The following is a 19493-nucleotide window of genomic DNA, read 5'->3' as shown; positions in this document are numbered from 1 at the left end:
GCCCAGTAACTCCACGCAACACACCACCTCTCCTGTCCTGAGTGACCACCATCACAGATGGAGCCCGAAGTCACGGACTAAATGAACTCAATGGATATTTCATGGACATTTTACAGACATTCCACAAAGGTGGTCCATAGACTAAGGGAATGATATCTGTGTGTTATATCAAAGGATGGAAAGCGGGGTGGGTGGTTAATGAGGTTGCACTGGAAAATATGGGACTTGAGCATGACGTAGATGGTATAGAATAAGGGGTGGATACTGTCCTGGATTCGGCAGGGATAGAGTTGATTTCCTTCCTAGGAGCTGGTGCAGTGCTGTGTTTTGGATTTGGGGTGAGAACGGTGTTGGTGGCGCACCGATGTTTTGGTTGTTGCTGGGTGGTGTTTGCACTGGTCAGGGACTTTTCAGCTTCCCGTGCTCTGCCGGCTGGGAGGGCTGGAGGTGCGCGGGGAGCTGGGGGGGGGCACAGCCGGGACGGCTGGCCCAGGCTGGCCAAGGGGATATTCCATGCCATGTGACATCGTGCTCGGTATATAAAGCTGGGGGAAGAAGAAGGAAGGGGGGGACGTTTGGAGTGATGGCGTTTGTCTTCCCAAGTAACCGTTACGCGTGATGGAGCCCTGCTTTCCTGGAGATGGCTAAACACCTGCTTGCCGATGGGAAGTAGTGAATGAATTCCTTGTTTTGCTTTGCTTGTGTGCGCGGCTTTTGCTTTACCTATTAAACTGTCCTTATCTCAACCCACGAGTTTTCTCACTTTTACCCTTCCGATTCTCTCCCCCATCCCACCGGGGGGGAGTGAGCGAGCGGCTGCGTGGTGCTCAGTTGCCGACTGAGGTTAAACCACGACACACACTAAAGAATTAATTTGGTTTATTGCAAAACAATTCTAAAGCGTTAGATTTTTTTCCTTTTTTCCTTTTTTTTTTTGATATTTATTTAGTGCACCAGGGCTCTTTTAACCGTTTGCTGTTCTTCTTTATATACTTACCAATAAGAAGAGAAGCACAGAGACATTTAGGGCATTTTATACTACAGGGAGAATAAATGAAGGAATGTAAATTCATTTTATGATATAGCACTATTCCCTTTGTACCATAAAACTCAACAGAGTAACACATCTTTTCTGTGTGTTAACCTCTTCTTCCATCTTCAGCCTACCACAAACCCCTTCGTTGCTTCACAGCTGAAGTGTACCCTGTGGGAACATTGCCCCCTCTTTGGACCATGGCACCTAACAGCTGATAAGGAATTATAGCTAAATACCAACGAGGACTGCTATTACTGGAGTGCAAGCTCTCCCAAAACCATTCTTGCAGAAAAAAAATCAGGTTTAATCATGAAAAAGGAAAATAAAACAGAAGGCATGGAAAAGATTATCAGATTCAGACATCCTCCAAATGTTCCCCAAATCCTCCATCATGGATGTGTCAAAGGCAGGGAGATGTCTCAATTCTGCCTTTGCAGCAGCTAAATTCCTTCCTACACTCCAGACTGTCCTGACCTCCACATCCACTTGTCAGCCCTCAGTGCTCCCCAGTCTCTCCAGAAATCAGCTTTGCACAATGTCAGGGACTGGCAGACACATGCGTCAGGCATCCCTGGCACTGCAGAAACCCTTTCCATGTGGGAGCAACCCCACCAAAAGCACATGAGAGGATATGTTTTCCCTTCTTCCATATTTCAGCACATTAACAGAGCCAGGCATCAGAGAAGTGCTGAAAGAAATCAGAGTCACCACATGTAAGTCAAACCCATTCCAGCCATAGCTGATGAAAAATACCTACGAGCACCATTACTGACAGAGGTTGTCAACACCGCCATGAAGAAGGTGGCTCACTGATTCTCCTAAACTGGAGCTTGGCATCTCCCAGGAACACTTTTTGGACCTGACTGATCCTATAAATTATGCTTGGCTCCAAAGCACTTCTGAGTAATGCGATTATGAAGTAACCAGAGAAATATTTTCTTTTAAATCTTTTGACCACCAGGCAAGCCCCTGAGACTAACTCATGGTATTACACTTTGGGTAACACTTACAGGTTAGCATCTACCTATAGTCTAGAAGAAAATATCTGTGCTTGCTCATGGGATTTGATACTCATCTCAGTTCAGAAACTGTTCAAGGGGTTGAAGAGGAAATTTTTGAAAGAGATTAGTTCTGATCAGCACCAAAATAACAGGAAGGGGGTGAACTCTGAACAATGACCAAATGGAAGTAATAAAAAATACCTGAGTAACAAATGCTCTAGAAGAGCAAACAACCTCACCACCTGCCTGTTCATCAAAGGAGTTTGCTCCTGCAGCATCAGGTCAATTACAATTCAGCAGTGTCTGGTTCCTTGAGGCTGTTTTGCCTGAGCTAAAGACTGTGCATTAGATGAGCATTAGATTCAGCTGAAGAGCTGCAAGTGCTGAGTGCTTAGCTTCTAATGACAGCTCTGAAATGCATTTAACACCCCACATCTGGAAGCAGGCAAACAGAAACATTCTTACTGCAGTGTACAAGAGACTTTTATTCCACTTGTGCCAGCTGTTCTTCACTGTCTCACCACACAGCAGATGTGCCACAGGGTGGCGAAGCAAAAGGTTCAGGGAAATGTAGATGACTTCATCATTTTGCGTATGCCTAATGTCTTCATTGGCATGAATGACTAATGCCTAATGACTTCATCCCTCAAGATAATCAAACCCAGCAGAAAATTTTAGCAAGCAAAGAAGGCTCCTGAATACAGTGATTACAAGACAAATGGCATTACATTTGACAGATGAGTTATGTCTTTTCTGCTTCCTTAAAATCTTTTCCCTTACAGTCCGAAGACTTTCCATAGAAGAACTAACAGGAAGTTGTAAGAGGGAAGAAAACCCTTCCTCCAGGAAAGTTATATTTTCTCAGAATGATTTTCCACCAATTATTCCAATGGTACAAAGATATGGCATTGCACTCCTTTTACTAGCTTGGGACCTTGATCATGTTTCTTTTTCTTACACTGCAGAAATCACCAGAATCTGCTCAGGGCTCATGTGTGTACGTGTAAATAAAAGGCATTATTTGCAATTGAGCCGTGTCCAAATGTTTTCCTTCTTAGCATGCTGAATGAGAAATGAAAGCAAAACATGAAGAGGAGAGTGTGCCACACAACAGAAGGACCATTGCTGTTACTTCACGTGCCAGTGGATCCTCAGAGTACGACCTCTCATAGCTAAACTAGCCCTAATGACTCTTGTTATGGCCTCTTCTGCAGGATGAGTCTATCCTCTGGGCAGCTTATACATCCTGAAAATGAATGTCCCCTCTTTGTGGTGGGAAGGAGGGGAAACAGTGAATCTCTTGTCATCCTCTCATTCCTTGCATACTTCTGATCTGAATAGCTAAGTGTGCAGAGAGATTTCCACAGCATCCGAGGAGCAGTCAGGCATAGTTATATGCATAGAGCCAGAAAGAGCTGCTTGCAGCTCCCCAGATCGTAATCTGGCTCCGTGATCTGCTCCCACTGAGTACAAGATAACTGCCCTAATCTTGTTCTCTTTGGAGTCCAGGGGAGTTACTACGAGTTTCAAAGACCGGAGTTTCTGAACCCAAAATGGCACTGTTCTCTCTCTTTCCCTCTCTCTCGGAAATAATAGAGAAGGGGAATAAAAAAAAGAATGGGAAAGAAAGAGAAATCCCAGAGACCAAATAAAAGGCAGGGGGGCAGCTTACAAGCCCAAAGTCATCTTTCTTTGCTGTGAATATTAGGTATCTATCACTACCCAGATACAAAGAACTTAGCACAGTTCTGGCCAGCTCATCCAAGGAAAACACCAGTGTCCCTGAAGCATTCCCTGTCTCCTCTCTGTCTGGGAGGTGATGCTTTCCTCCAGAATGCGCTCTGGTTCCCTGGTGCCATTCATATGCCGATACCTCCCTGAAAGCCTGACTCGGTCACCTTGGTAGCCCCCTTGACCCAGCATGCTCACTCCTAATGCTTATAGTGCAGCTGGCAACAGAATTAGAAAAAAGTTGGATCCAGGAAATGTTAGGAAGCATTGGCCCAGAAAGTAACCAGCAGCCTACCATGAATCCCTCACCATCCTGGGTTTAAAGCTTTCCAGCTTTCCATCACACACACATCTCTGGTAATGTTTGGGTTTTTTAATGGAATGAATTATCTGAAATTTTTCCTACAGTAGATTACCTAGTTTAAATATTTTAAAATCAATTAAACTTCTTTCTACTTGAAGAACTGGATCCCTGCATTATTAAAAACATTCCTTGCTCTACTCATTTCTCTTTATTTCCTTATTTAGGTCATGGGCTTGGGATTTTTTTTTAACTTCCCCTCGCCTTCTTTGTTTTAAATCTGATTCAAATTGAGCACTTAGGGAAAGAAAGATGACACCATATTCTGTGCAGTCTCTCTCAAAGTTTATCAAAGAACTTTGTTAGTCAAATCTTGGCCTTTGTCAGGAGTTAGTGTACTATTGTGCTGACTTATGGCAGGTTCTGTAGGCAGTCAGAAGCACATATACAGGGAGTAAGCCTTGACCACTGTATTTATTTTCTAAGACCGCTCACAAAACCATTTATCTAAAATAGCAAATCTATCTACAGAGCCTGTGGGAGAACTCCTTAGAGACAGTAAGAAAAGGGAGAAAAATAGCATGATTTCAGAAAGGCACAGGGGATCGCATTTCATAATGATGGTTCACATTTTATTAACATCTTAAAATGGTGTTCTTAATGGTTTACAAACACCATGAACAACGGCTTTACAATCTTCCCTGTGGTGGAGTAATAACGACCTCCTATTGAAAAAGCGGCCTGTTTTCTTCATCCCAAGGAACTGCCATCTGACGGTTTGAGCCAGGAAGATGAATCAGATGTTCCTGTCATCTGTTTCTGACTTTGCATGACTGAGGGAAAATCATTCAACTTCTATGTGATGTAATTTCTTCATCCATGGAAATGGGAGAATTCCTGTTCATGTGGAGAGACACTGTAGATGCAAGTTTTGCAAAGTGCGTTGTAAGCAGCAGAACAGGGAGCTGCATTGTATCAACGCGAAGATTCATTCTGTGAAACTGCTAGTACCTTACCACTAACCAACCATGTTTGCCAAGTCCTCAAGTCTGTCACCCCAAACCTTTGGTGTTCATAAACGCTTTCCATAGGCTTACAAGCATGGGGTATGCTTCTGGAGCTATTAGAGACAATCTCACCTTCAATTGCATGTCCCAGATCTATCTTTTTAGGTCTCTTGCTGGCTCTTTTCACTTGGGGATTTTGTCTTAGGGAAGGGTAAAATGTTCAGTTCTTTTGGGTTTTGTAGGCTGTAACCCAGAAAGACACACTGACCTCCAAACCTTTCAGCAGCAGAACTGTAAATATTTGTGGCTCACACTTCAGAAATGGCTACAGAGTTAAAAGCTGGGGCTGGGTGCTAGAAGGTTATTTTTGTCACAGGCAATTATACTTGCAGTTTTGCATAGTCACAAAGATAAATCAGAGTTTATGCTTTGTGGTGAAGGAGAAAGCTTTTGGGGTTGTCGGGGTTTAACCCCATCCGGCAACTAAGCACCACACAGCCACGCGCTCACTCCTCCCTGGTGGGATGGGGGAGAGAATTGGAAGAGCACAAGTGAGAAAAACTCATGGGTTGATATAAAAACAGTTTAATAATTAAAAAAAAAAAATTGCAATGAAAAGGAAAAAAAAAAAACCAGAGAGAGAAAAATAAAACCCAAGAAAGACAAGTGATGCAAATGAAAACAATTGCTCACCACCAACTGACCGATGCCCAGCCAGTCCCCAAGCAGTGCCGCCCCCCCACCCCACCAACCTCACCCCTAGTTTTATTGCTGATCATGACATCATATGGTATGGAATATCCCTTTGGTCATTTGAGGTCAGCTGTCCTGGCTGTATCCCCTCCCAACGTCTTGTGCACCCCCAGCCTACTCGCTGGTGGGGTGTGAGAAGCAGAAAAGGCTTTGACTCTGTGTAAGCACTGCTCAGCAATAACTAAAACATCCCTGTATTATCAACACTGTTTCCAGCACAAATCCAAAACATAGCCCCATACTAGCTACTATGAAGAAAATTATCTCTATCCCAGCCAAAACCAGCACAGAGGGACAGTTTCAAAAGACTTCTCAATGAATCAGTTACCTTCAGGGGCAATGCTGACAGTTGCTGGTGGTGCATACTGAGCTGGATAGGAAAGGAGGATGTCTGTCTTTGACATACAAAATTAAGGCAATCAGATTGGTATAAAATAAACACAGGGGAGATTGGCATCATTTACTGTTTGTGTACCGAGGTCCTGCCTTAACATCTTGTCTTGGTTAAAGAGAATAGCTCCTCAAACAAATGAAGGCTTATCAAGCCCTGCAAATGATCAGTCTAAGGCCTTCTCCATGGGAAGATACACATCCACGTAGAGATGCACCAGACAGTCCTCCTTGCCCTGTGTGTATATCTGGCTCACATAGCAGCAAGTAGGGGATGGTTGGCATTGTTTATTCAGCTGTTTTCCCTCATCAGCACTGCAGTTTGCATCTAGCCCTAGCATCCTGTGTCTTCTAACTGCTGATCAGCAATTGACAATTTTAACTATTATTGCTAGGACCTCTTGAATCTGAAACTGCAGTCCTAAAGAGGAAGGTAGTCACAAAAGAGCAGATGAAAGTTTTCATGCAGAAAGGAAATGAATAATTGTTCTTGCATAAAAACAAAGCAAGCTATAAATCATACCTACAAGCCAAAAGAAGGAAATTGCAAAACAAAAAAAACCCCTAAAACAAACAAACCAAAATCTTGATCACCTGGAAGTACAGCCAACTCAAAGAGCACCTCACAGAGCAGCTGGAAGAGTTCTTTACATCATCACCAACAGTTGCCTTGCAAGAGGCACAAGTCAGAGGTAAGTCAACCTGCCTGTAGAAACTCAGACAGTAGCAAAGGAAATGAGTTGCAGAGCTACTTCAATTTTGAGAAGTTGCATCCTTCTTCCATGTGCTGCAAAGGCAGGAAAAAATTTATTACCTTTTATTGGCTTACCCAGCTGATTGGAAGTCCTAAAGGGTCACTGCTGTTTTTCCACAGGTTATTCTGGCCACTGTAAAGCAGATAACATGCATTATATATTCTCTAGTATATACCTTACAGTTGTATATAACATACATGTGTATAACAAACATATATATAGCAACATGTAATAGCTTCAGATGGGTTCATCTGAAATGGGGCATCTTTGTGAAAATGTGTTGAGAGAGGGGAGTAAGTGTACCAAGGCACCGAATATCTTGAAAAGTGTCTCGCACACCTCTGCAGAGGAAAACCCACCCAGTTCCATACAACCCTGGCAGTACTATATCAGACTTCTCCCCTTCACTTGTCCTTTCTCTTTTTATCGTGATTTTGTCTAACTGTGGTGCTTCACTGACACTGGCTAACCCCTTAGCTCCCTTGCATGAGTTATTCACTTCCACTGAACGGCATTTAGTGATGTTCTCTGCCCATAAGGACATCACAGTCTGACCCTTTGTGCTTATACTTCAGTTTGAGTTTTTATTAATTTGAATAAAAGATATATTTTACTTTTCAGTTTATTGATCAGTTGTGTACAGTTCTGTCCTGGTTTCGGCAGGGATAGAGTTAATTTTCTTCCTAGTAGCTGGTACAGTGCTGTGTTTTGGATTTAGGATGAGAATAATGTTGATAACACACTCATGTTTTAGTTGTTGCTAAGTAGTGCTTACGCTAGTCAAGGACTTTTCAGCTTCTCATGCCCTGCCAGCGAGGGGGGCACAGCCAGGACAGCTGACCCAAACTGGCCATGTGACGTCATGCTCAGTATATAAACTGGGGGAAAGCTGGCTGGGGGGCCACTGCTCGGGGACTGGCTGGGCGTCGGTCGGTGGGTGGTGAGCAATTGCATTGCGCATCACTTATTTTGTATATTCTTTTATCATTATTATTATTATTATCCCTTCCTTTTCTGTCCTATTAAACTGCCTTTATCTCAACCCACGAATTTTACTTTTTTTTCCCGATTCTCTCCCCCATCCCACTGGGGGGGCGGGGGAGCGAGTGAACGGCTGTGTGGTGTTTAGCTGCCTGCCGGGTTAAGCCACAACAGTCCTTTTGGTGCCCAACGTGGGGCACGAAGGGCTGAGATAACGACAAATTTGACCAGAGCGTGTTAAGGCAAATTTGTTGTAAGCATTCATCATATTGGTTTAATAGTCGCTGGTCACAACGTTGGTTAATTTCCTCTCAAAGTTGTCGTGCTTGCTCTCACAGTTGTGTTATGTAAAACCTTACTTGCTGTATATGTTCCCTGTTGTGCTGTCTATCACCTCTGGGAGCTGGATCAAGGATATCATTTTGCTGCACTGTGTAACACTACTGGTTTATGATGTGATAAAATTTTTGGTCGTGAGACTAATTTCTGTATTTTTATTTCCGTATTTGTACTCAGCATTGCCGTCATCTCCATACCTCGGGATTCACTTTTTGGAAACTATTAATAATGTAATTAATATTAATAACCTTTTACCTTTTCTCCTCGGGGAACCAATTTATGGGGGAGATGTGGGGGGACCCTTTCCCCTGCTCCTTCACCTTCCCTTTCTCCTTCAGGCAAGTTACAACAGCTGTTGAGAATTTTGAATATCCTTGGGATGTTCAAACCAGCATGTTCCTATTGCTCTGTCTCCTGAATGTGGTTCAGGTCTTCTTTAAGGTTAAACAATTATTTAAGAATACCAACCAGAGATCAACCCGGGTGACAGGCACTGTGTCTACTCAAACCCCGGCGACAGGCACTGTGGCTACTCCAGCCCCCGCAACAGCCACTGCAGCTGCTCAAATCCCAGCGACAGGCACTGTGGCTGAACCAGAGAACCAACCTCTGCTGGTATCAGTCACCCCTATACACAAGAAGGAATACACAAGAAAATCAACTCATTTAGTAAGGGATGAAGATGAACCAGGGCCATCACGAGAACAGGAGCAGGAAGAGGCAGAACCCATAAATGAGATGGTAACCACCCGATCCCTATCCCTGAGTGAGCTGCGAGATATGCGAAAAGATTTCAGTCGTCGTCCAGGCGGGCATGTTGTCACCTGGCTGCTCCGATGCTGGGATAACGGGGCCAGTAGCCCAGAATTACAGGGTAAGGAAGCCAAGGAGCTGGGATCCCTTTCCAGGGAAGGGGACATTGACAAAGCAATTGGAAAAGGGGCACAAGCCCTCAGCCTCTCGAGGCGACTCCTTCAAGGACGATGTTATATGTCACCCAGGCAAGTGGACCACCATAGAGAGAGGTATCCAGTACCTGAGGGAATTAGCCGTGCTGGAGGTGACTTATGATGACCTGGACAATGAGCAGTTATCCAAAGATCCAGATGAAGTCAGGTGCACACAACCCATGTGGCGGAAGTTTGTGCGGAGCACACCATCGTCATATGCCAATTCATTGGCAGTAATGACCTGGAAAGACAGAGAGGAACAAACAGTGGATGAATTGGCTGGCCAACTCCGGCAATATGAAGAAAGTCTCTCTTCCTCCCTATGGGCCTGCGTCTCAAGTGCGGAGAAAGTGTCCCAGAAGGTCCAGCAATTCAAAGAGGATATATCCTACTCCCCACCTGTACGGACCAGTATCTCAGCCATTAGGAGTCAGCATCCCTCTGCTCAAGAGAGAAGATATAGTAGATACACACCACGGGCCACCCTGTGGTTTTACCTACGGGACCAGAGAGAAGACATGAGGAAGTGGGATGGAAAGTCTACCTTGACCCTAGAGGCACGGGTACGTGAGTTGCAAGGGAAAACCATCACAAAAGGGGGTTCTTCCAGGAAAATTGCTGCTCCAGTTTCCAGTGAGCAGTTCCACAGACAGAGTAGAAGGGCTGATTTTACTTCCGAACATAATAGAGGGACTTTTGATTCGCATTTACGAGAAGTGAGAAACGAACACTGTGATGAGGACTAGAGAGGCCCTGCCTCCAGCCAGGGGGAGGAAAGGGACAACTGGGTTTACTGGACTGTGTGGATTCGGTGGCCTGGCACGTCAGACCCACAGGAGTATAAAGCTCTAGTGGACATCGGTGCACAGTGTACCCTAATGCCATCAAGCTATAAAGGGGCAGAACCCATCTGTATTTCTGGAGTGACAAGGGGGATCCCAACAGCTAACTGTATTGGAGGCTGAAGTGAGCCTAACTGGGAATGGGTGGCAGAAGCCACCCATTGTGACTGGCCCAGATGCTCCGTGCATCCTTGGCATAGACTACCTCAGGAGAGGGTATTTCAAAGACCCAAAAGAGTACCGATGGGCTTTTGGTATAGCTGTATTGGAGAAGGAGGAAATTAAACAGCTGTCTACCCTGCCCAGTCTCTCGGAGGACCCCTCTGTTGTGGGGTTGCTGAGGGTCAAAGACCAACAGGTGCCAATCGCTACCACAACAGTGCACCGGCGGCAATATCGCACCAACCGAGTGTCGTGGTTTAACCTCAGTCGGCAACTAAGCACCACGCAGCCACTCGCTCACTCCCCCCACAGTGGGATGGGGGAGAGAATCGGAAGGGTAAAAGTGAGAAAACTCATGGGTTGAGATAAAGACAGTTTAATAGGTAAAGCAAAAGCCGCGCACACAAGCAAAGCAAAACAAGGAATTCATTCACTGCTTCCCATCGGCAGGCAGGTGTTCAGCCATCTTCAGGAAAGCAGGGCTCCATCACGCGTAACGGTTACTTGGGAAGACAAACGCCATCACTCCAAACGTCCCCCCCTTCCTTCTTCTTCCCCCGCTTTACATGCTGAGCATGACGTCACATGGTATGGAATATCCCTTTGGCCAGTTGGGGTCAGCTGTCCTGGCTGTGCCCCCTCCCAGCTTCTTGTGCACCTCCAGCCTTCTCAGTCGGTAGAGCATGGGAAGCTGAAAAGTCCTTGACTAGTGTAAACATTACCTAGCAACAACTAAAACATCGGTGTGTTATCAACATTGTTCTCACCCTAAATCCAAAACACAGCACTGTACCAGATACTAGGAAGGAAATTAACTCTATCCCTGCTGAAACCAGGACACCGAGACTCCCTGATTCCCATCCATGAGCTGATTCGTCGACTGGAGAGCCAAGGAGTGATCAGCAAGACTCGCTCACTCTTTAACAGTCCCATATGGCCAGTGCGGAAGTCTAATGGAGAGTGGAGACTGACAGTAGACTATCGTGGCCTGAACAAAGTCATGCCGCTGCTGAGTGTTGCCATGCCAGACACACTAGAACTTGAGTCAAAGGCAGCCAAGTGGTATGCCACAATTGATATTGCTAATACATTTTTCTCAATCCCTTTGGCAGCAGAGTGCAGGCCACAGTTTGCTTTCACTTGGAGGGGCGTCCAGTACACCTGGAACCGACTGCCCCAAGGGTGGAAACACAGCCCTACCATTTGCCATGGACTGATCCAGACTGCATTAGAACAGGGTGGAGCTCCAGAACACCTGCAATACATTGATGATATCATCGTGTGGGGCAACACAGCAGGAGAAGTTTTTGAGAAAGGGAAGGAAATAGTCCAAATCCTGCTGAAGGCCGGTTTTGCCATAAAACAAAGTAAGGTCAAGGGACCTGCACAGGAGATCCAGTTTTTAGGAATAAAATGGCAAGATGGACGTCGTCAGATCCCAATGGATGTGATCAACAAAATAACAGCCATGTCTCCACCAACTAGCAAAAAGGAAACACAAGCTTTCTTAGGCGTCGTGGGTTTTTGGAGAATGCACATTCCAAATTACAGTCTGATTGTAAACCCTCTCTATCAAGTGACCCGAAAGAAGAACGATTTCAAATGGGGCCCTGAGCAACGACAAGCTTTTGAACAAATTAAATGGGAGATAGTTCATGCAGTAGCCCTGGGGCCAGTCCGGGCAGGACAAGATGTCAGAAATGTGCTCTATACCGCAGCCGGGGAGAATGGCCCTACCTGGAGCCACTGGCAGAAAGCACCAGGGGAGACTCGAGGTCGACCCCTAGGGCTTTGGAGTCGAGGATACAGAGGATCCGAGGCCCGCTATACTCCAACTGAAAAAGAGATATTAGCAGCATATGAAGGGGTACTAGCAGGTTCGGAAGTGATCAGTACTGAAGCACAGCTCCTCCTGGTACCCCGACTGCCAGTGCTAGGCTGGATGTTCAGAGGGAGGGTCCCCTGTACACATCATGCAACTGATGCTACGTGGAGGAAGTGGGTCGCACTGATCACACAACGGGCTCGAATAGGAAACCCCAGTCGCCCAGGAATCCTGGAAGTGATCATGGATTGGCCAGAGGGCAAAGATTTTGGAATATTGCCAGAGGGGGAGGTGTCGCGTGCTGAGGAGGCCCCAATGTATAATGAACTATCAGAAAATGAGAAGCAATATGCCCTGTTCACTGATGGGTCCTGTCGTCTTGTGGGAAAGCATCGGAGGTGGAGGGCTGCTGTATGGAGTCCCATGTGACAAGTTGTAGAAACTGCTGAAGGAGAAGGTGAATCGAGCCAATTTGCAGAAGTAAAGGCCATCCAGCTGGCTTTAGACATTGCTGACCGAGAAAAGTGGCCAGTGCTCTATCTCTCTACTGACTCATGGATGGTGGCAAATGCCCTGTGGGGGTGGTTGCAGCAATGGAAGCAGAGCAACTGGCAGCGCAGAGGAAAACCCATCTGGGCTGCCGCATTGTGGCAAGATATTGCTGCCCGGGTGGAGAACCTGGTTGTAAAAGTCCGTCACGTAGATGCTCACGTACCCAAGAGTCGGGCCACTGAAGAACATCAAAACAACCAGCAGGTGGATCAGGCTGCTAAGATTGAAGTGGCTCAGGTGGATCTGGACTGGCAACATAAGGGTGAATTATTTCTAGCTCGGTGGGCCCATGACACCTCAGGCCACCAAGGAAGAGATGCAACATACAGATGGGCTCGTGATCGAGGGGTGGACTTGACCATGGACACTATAGCCCAGGTTATCCATGAATGCGAAACATGCGCTGCAATCAAGCAAGCCAAGCGGTTAAAGCCTTTTTGGTATGGAGGACGATGGTTGAAATATCAATATGGGGAGGCCTGGCAGATCGATTATATCACACTCCCACAAACCCGCCAAGGCAAGCGCCACGTGCTTACAATGGTGGAGGCAACCACCGGATGGCTGGAAACATATCCCGTGCCCCATGCCACCGCCCGGAACACTATCCTGGGCCTTGAAAAGCAAGTCCTATGGCGACATGGCACCCCAGAAAGAATTGAGTCAGACAATGGGACTCATTTCCGAAACAACCTCATAGACACCTGGGCCAAAGAGCATGGCATTGAGTGGGTGTATCACATCCCCTATCATGCACCAGCCTCTGGGAAAATTGAACGATACAATGGACTGTTAAAGACTACGCTGAGAGCAATGGGTGGCGGGACATTCAAACATTGGGATATGCATTTAGCAAAGGCCACCTGGTTAGTCAACACGAGGGGATCTGCCAATCGAGCTGGCCCCGCCCAGTCAAAACTTTTACGTACTGTAGATGGGAATAAAGTCCCTGTAGTGCACATAAAAACTATGCTGGGGAAGACAGTCTGGGTTATTCCTGCCTCGGGCAAAGGCAAACCCATCCGTGGGATTGCTTTTGCTCAAGGGCCTGGATATACTTGGTGGGTGATGCGGAAGGATGGGGAAGTCTGATGTGTACCTCAAAGAGATTTGATTTTGCGTGAGAATAGCCAATTAATTAAATTGTATGATGTTAATTACTATGTAATACTGTAGGGGAATGATATCTCTGTGTATATATCAAAAGACAGGAAAAGTGGTGGTGATTATTTGGGATGTATTGGAAAGTGTGGGACCTGAGCATGCGATAGATCGTATAGAATAAGGGGTGGATACTGTCCTGGTTTCAGCTGGGGTAGAGTTAATTTTCTTCCTAGTAGCTGGTATAGTGCTGTGTTTTGGATTTAGGATGAGAATAATGTTGATAACACACTGGTGTTTTAGTTGTTGCTAAGTAGTGCTTACACTAGTCAAGGCCTTTTCAGCTTCTCATGCTCTGCCAGCGAGAAGCTGTGAGGGGGCACAGCCAGGACAGCTGACCCAAACTGACCAAAGGGATATTCCATACCATGTGACGTCATGCTCAGTATGTAACTAGGAGCTGTTAGCCAGGGGATGGTAACTGCTGCTTGGGAACTGGCTGGGCATCAGTCGGTGGGTGGTGAGCAATTGCATTGTGCATCTCTTATTTTGTATGTTCTTTTATCAATTTTATTATTATTATTATTATTATTATTATTTTCCCTTCTTTTTTTGTCCTATTAAACTGTCTTTATCTCAACCCACAAATTTTACTTTTTTTTTTTTTTTCCCTGATTCTCTCCCCCATCCCACTGGGGGGGCGGGGGAGTGAGCAAACGGCTGTGTGGTATTTAGCTCCCTGCTGGGTTAAACCATAACAAGTTCTTAGCTTGCAATAAAAAGCTGTTTAATCAAAGCTGCGCTGCCTCCTCCCATACCGAGAGTGATGGAGTCTGTAATTGCACATGACACTAGATGCTTCTGCTATCCCTCAGTGACCACAGAGGTAAATCTAAATAGATATAGATATTTATAATGATGCAGCCTATCCATACTAAATGTTATTCAAGCAAGCAAGCCAGTCTCCATCCACGGGCTTCTCCTTCTCACCGTTATTCCTGGAGAGGCATTTCTGGGCAACATAGCCATGCTCTTCCACTTCACGTGGAAGTGATAGGTAGCTAAAATTGGTCATCTCTTTACCACTAGGTTCATGGGAATTCTTCTTCCACAGGTGACTCATTATATAATGGCTTTGCAGTAAAGTAATGTATGATTACTATTCTTGAGACACTAAAAAAAAATCAGATAATACTGCTTAGCCCTAAGCAGTTATCAGGCTTGCTTCAATATGTTGGAAATCCTTTGCATAGCAGAAGCCTAGGACTCATGTAAATATAATTTAGATTGTATCTGACATCAAAAATGGTAAAATAAATGTGCTCATGAGGTTAGTGATCACAGGGGATTTAGAAATAAAGCTGTATAGGATTTCTTAGAAGGAAATTATTTTCCCACTCTCTTAAACAAGCACAAAAAGGTCCCAGAGAGAAGCAGATCCACCTAGGTTAGATGATATAGGCTGTAGGAAGGCTTCCTAGAGGTCTGGAAGGGAAGGACGCTTGGGAGAGAGCTAGTTTCAGTAGGGCCATGACAGGAGGGACTTTGGAGGACCTCAGTACCTGTGGGCAAAGCCTCAGTGTAGGTGGCACATTAGGGCTGGAAAGGCAGCTGAGCAGGGCAATGGGGCAGCGGCGGGCTCCGCTCTGAGGGAGGGTTCCCCGCACCCCACGGGACTGAGCCTGTTCCGTCAGGATTCACACCAGGAATAGGAGTAGGGGCCCACATACTTATAAACAGGTTGTTACCAATACTGCAGCAAACGTTGTGCCTCAACGGCATGGTGCACACACAAAGGATGTGGAGAGAGGGGAGGCTTCTGCATTACCACTCTTTGTTGCATGAGTCTAAAATTCACATCCTCAGGCAAGAACTGTGGTTGCTGAGAGCTGGTGGAGGCCACAACTATAACGCAATTGGAAAATGGTATCTTTATCTGAGCCCAAATCCAAAGCTAATGCAATCACCAGTGTTGTTTTTAACGTAGGGATATATTTGACCCTATACTCTGCTACTATCCCATACTTGTTTAGCATCAGAGCGTGCTTGGAGCTGTACAATTGGAAAAATAAATGTAATCCCTGTACTGATGATCTAATGTTCACAGGACTGCTTTGCAGTACTGTAAGGACCTCTACAAAAAAGTTTACTGCCTTAGACTGCATGTAAGAAGAACTAATTTACCCAGGAGCTTTTGCATGAAGGCTGCAATAAGACTACAAGGCAGTCTCAGTTATGACCCTGAGTTCTCACCTTTTGTGAGTCTGAAAAACATTCACTTTTTGAGCTGAAAATGTTCATCTCTGCTTTCTGGCCAGAAATAAATTATTTTAGTGAGCTTTATCCCTTCAGTTGTTATTGAGTTATGGCAGAGTAGAAAAGAATATATCTTTTCTTGTGTTGTAAAATAAATTTTTGCAATGCTGTTGTATTTTTTTAACCTAAACAACAACAAAAAACAGCTGAGCTCTAAAAAATAAAATCTGGCAAGGCCCCAGTTCAGCTCAGGTTTGATCCTTCTGCCAGCCCTTGCTCAGGAAAATAATTTAGCATGGACAGCAAGTTGAGTATGTGCTCACATCCCCTTCAGGTCAGTGCTAAAGTTACAGTCAAGTATGTGATGAAGTGTTGTGTGGGATAGGGATGGTTTACTGGATTGTGACCCAGCTATTTTTCTTGTCTGGAAAATAAAATGTCTAAGCAGGAGCTGAGGAAAAGCATTTCAAAACTAGGTTCTCAGGACACAGAAGAGACAGGCTAAGTCTGCAGCAGCGCACTTAAACATGGGTGGGCAGAGCTCCAATATCCAGGACACTGAGAGCAAGACTTGCCCCAAGTTCTCGCTGCAGCTCAGCAAGTCCCGGAGCTGCAGAATTTGGGAGGGGAAGAGGGAATAGTGACTGTTGTGTGGGCAATGCTGGCCCGGCACTGCCCACAGAACATTCCTGGAGCCCAGGCCAGCTGGGACAGACAAAGAATATTATTAGATGCTTTTCCCTCTTCAGATCCTCCAGCCTTCCTCACCCTGTGCTGCTGACCAGGCATCATGACAGACCAGGGAGCCACTGAACTGCTCCACAAGAACATTTTTACCCCAGGACCCTGCATCTGCCCAGCAACCAGCTTAACTGTATCAGCTCTGCACTACTGAGAAATCACAAAACAATCCTAAATTGCTGAAATGAAAATTCGATCTTTGCTGTGCAAATCTAACACTTCAGCTGCTATTATGCCTCTTATCTCTATTTCCTTTTTAATACTTAGTACCGATAAATTACAACATTGAGCTAATGTCTCTCTCTTAGTTATATTTAAAAAACAGACCACATTGATATACTATCCAGAAACACCATAGTGCATAATGTCTAGTTTTCTATTTGATTTTTTTGATGGAAGAAGACTCTTGAGGGCTTGTAGGTGCTCTATTGGCAGGGTCTGCTTTCCCAGGCAAGCAATCTGTTTCAGGCTTGCTTCACTCCTGTACAGGGATTCAGAAATATTTTTGTCCATCTAATGTGAATTTCAAAATCATGGTGCTTTCTCTCAGTACGTAAAATTCTGCTTTCAGGATGGTATGCTTCATTTGGAAACCACAAGTCGTGCTTAACAAGCTAAACATTGGACCTGACGTGAACTCATTAACTAATGTGACCTAAGCAGAGGTGGCATCATGTTCCCTCCTGAGCTGGCAGCAGGAGGTCACATTGTGAAGTCTGCAGAGCCCAAAAGTGGCATGGGCAAAGCTTTCCTGTAAAACAGAGACACATTAACTCAAGGTTCAGAGTACAGAACAGCCGTATGAATGGAAACCTCTGATTAAGGATTGCAAAAAAGAGATTAATGTTTAGACAGCTTATCTGCTGACAAAACATTACCAAAGATCTTCCTTAGGTTCTGATTTCTAAATGGTACATAGCACGAGTTGGGTATCATGGGGCAATTTCAGCTGGGTCTTTTTGAGCTGAGCAAGAACATAACAGATACACTGCCAAGTATATTTTGTTTAGCTTTAGCTTGTCTGTTTTTTAATTCTGTCCCTGTCTTCCATGTTCAATAATGCATATGAGTTATCTGTTCTTTCAAAATCAAAATGAAATGGGGAGGTGGAAATGATTTAAAACATTTTAAGTTGCTGAAACCTTGTGTGTGTGAGGTTTAAAAATGGTAGATAAATAGTTCTGAGCAAATAAATTAAAACTCTGCTGAAGACTGAGTTGAGAGATGAGAGCGCGCGCTGCTGCAGTTAGCTCAGCAGCCTCGCGTGCAAACACCACAGCTCCCTTTTGTGTTTGAAGCAATAACAGTACATCACTGCCAGGGGACGCGCAGCACCCTAACGTTGAATTCTGGTGCTTTCCCATTCATCTTGAAGACAGTGGAGGAGTTGGAAGAGGCCAGAGCAATGCTGAAGGAGCACAATGCTGTCTTCCCTCCACCCTGCGGCTTGAGTGACATGGTATGTTGTATATCTGTGGTATGCATGTTGTGTGTCCCTGCTGGGAGCCACCACGGCAGCAGGTCTGGCAAGGGGACCCCATTGCCATGTGGGGTCAGGTGCTGGCAGTATAACAGAGTACGCCCTCACCGACGCTCCTCTTCACAGCTTCTTCCAGGGATTTCTTCACATCAAAGGCTGATCTGGGCCAGAGCCAAGGATGCAAGGCCATCCCATCCCGGCCGCTTTCCCATCCCGTTTTCCCATCCTGGACACTATGCCACAGCACTAAGCCAAGGCATCAGAAACACTGCACAAAGCCATTTTGTGTCTATCGGTTTTTTTTACTGAGTCTCCAGTTACTGTCTTTTTTATTTTGCTGTCATCCCTTTTGTCTATCTCATGGTGCAGTTTCAGTCTTTTAGGATTCTTGCAGAAACGGAGCTGGCTGACTTATCCATGTTGATTTGCAAAAATCACCTCTTGCTTCTGGATCAGCTGATTGGGCCTATCATGCAGGGCTAAACAAGAAAGCAGGTTAATTCTCCTGGTTTGTGGGCATGGCAAATAAATAAATGCTATTTTACCTGAAGTAGAAGTGGGTTGACTTCATCTATGTGCATTTACCCAAAATTGCATCAGTGTGAGATTTCACAGAACAAATGTCAACGAATCAGGTCCCCTTTTTAAACTGCTACTTCTGGTGTCACTGACAAAATTTTCTAGGGCAGTGGCCGTCCCTGGTAGCTGCGTACTCAGGAGGCCAGAGGACTTTTTAGGACCATGGTTATTTTCTCTGGGATATTCTTCGAGCATGGTTCATGGTGACAAGGTGCCTGGGGCCACAGGGAGCTCAGCACATCCCTGGGTACCAGCCCTGCTCCGTTGCTCTCATCTCTGCATTTATAAGGATGCATTTAAGCAGACTTCTGGTTCTGTCCTACCTGCCGGTTGATTTTTGTGCACTCAGGTGATGGCTGGGAGAACCACAAGGTGACTTGTGGGGGCATGGCTGGTTTTGCAGTTGTCCATGGGCAACCTGACAGCGGTAGACTGCCGGTGTGCTGTTGTGAGTGTGAATGCTCTGTCATTTTAGCCAGTGCCCAGTGCCCTCCTACCGCTTCCCTGTGCTTTCCCATCTGCCCAAGCCCTCCTCTTTCTGCTACCTTGCAGTCTCCCAAAGCAGGAACTGTTGCTCCGCGGTTGCTCCCTGCTTGGCACTGTGGCTCCCAGTGCGCAACAAAGACTGTCAGCTCCTGCAATAATAATATTAACCAACTACTACTGCTACCATTGCTGGGGCAAGAGAAGCTGCAACCTATGGGTCTTAAC

The sequence above is a fragment of the Aptenodytes patagonicus genome, chromosome W (genome assembly GCF_965638725.1).
Source record: "Aptenodytes patagonicus chromosome W, bAptPat1.pri.cur, whole genome shotgun sequence".
NCBI classification, from domain to species: domain Eukaryota; kingdom Metazoa; phylum Chordata; class Aves; order Sphenisciformes; family Spheniscidae; genus Aptenodytes; species Aptenodytes patagonicus.
Note: the sequence above shows the minus strand (reverse complement) of the source record.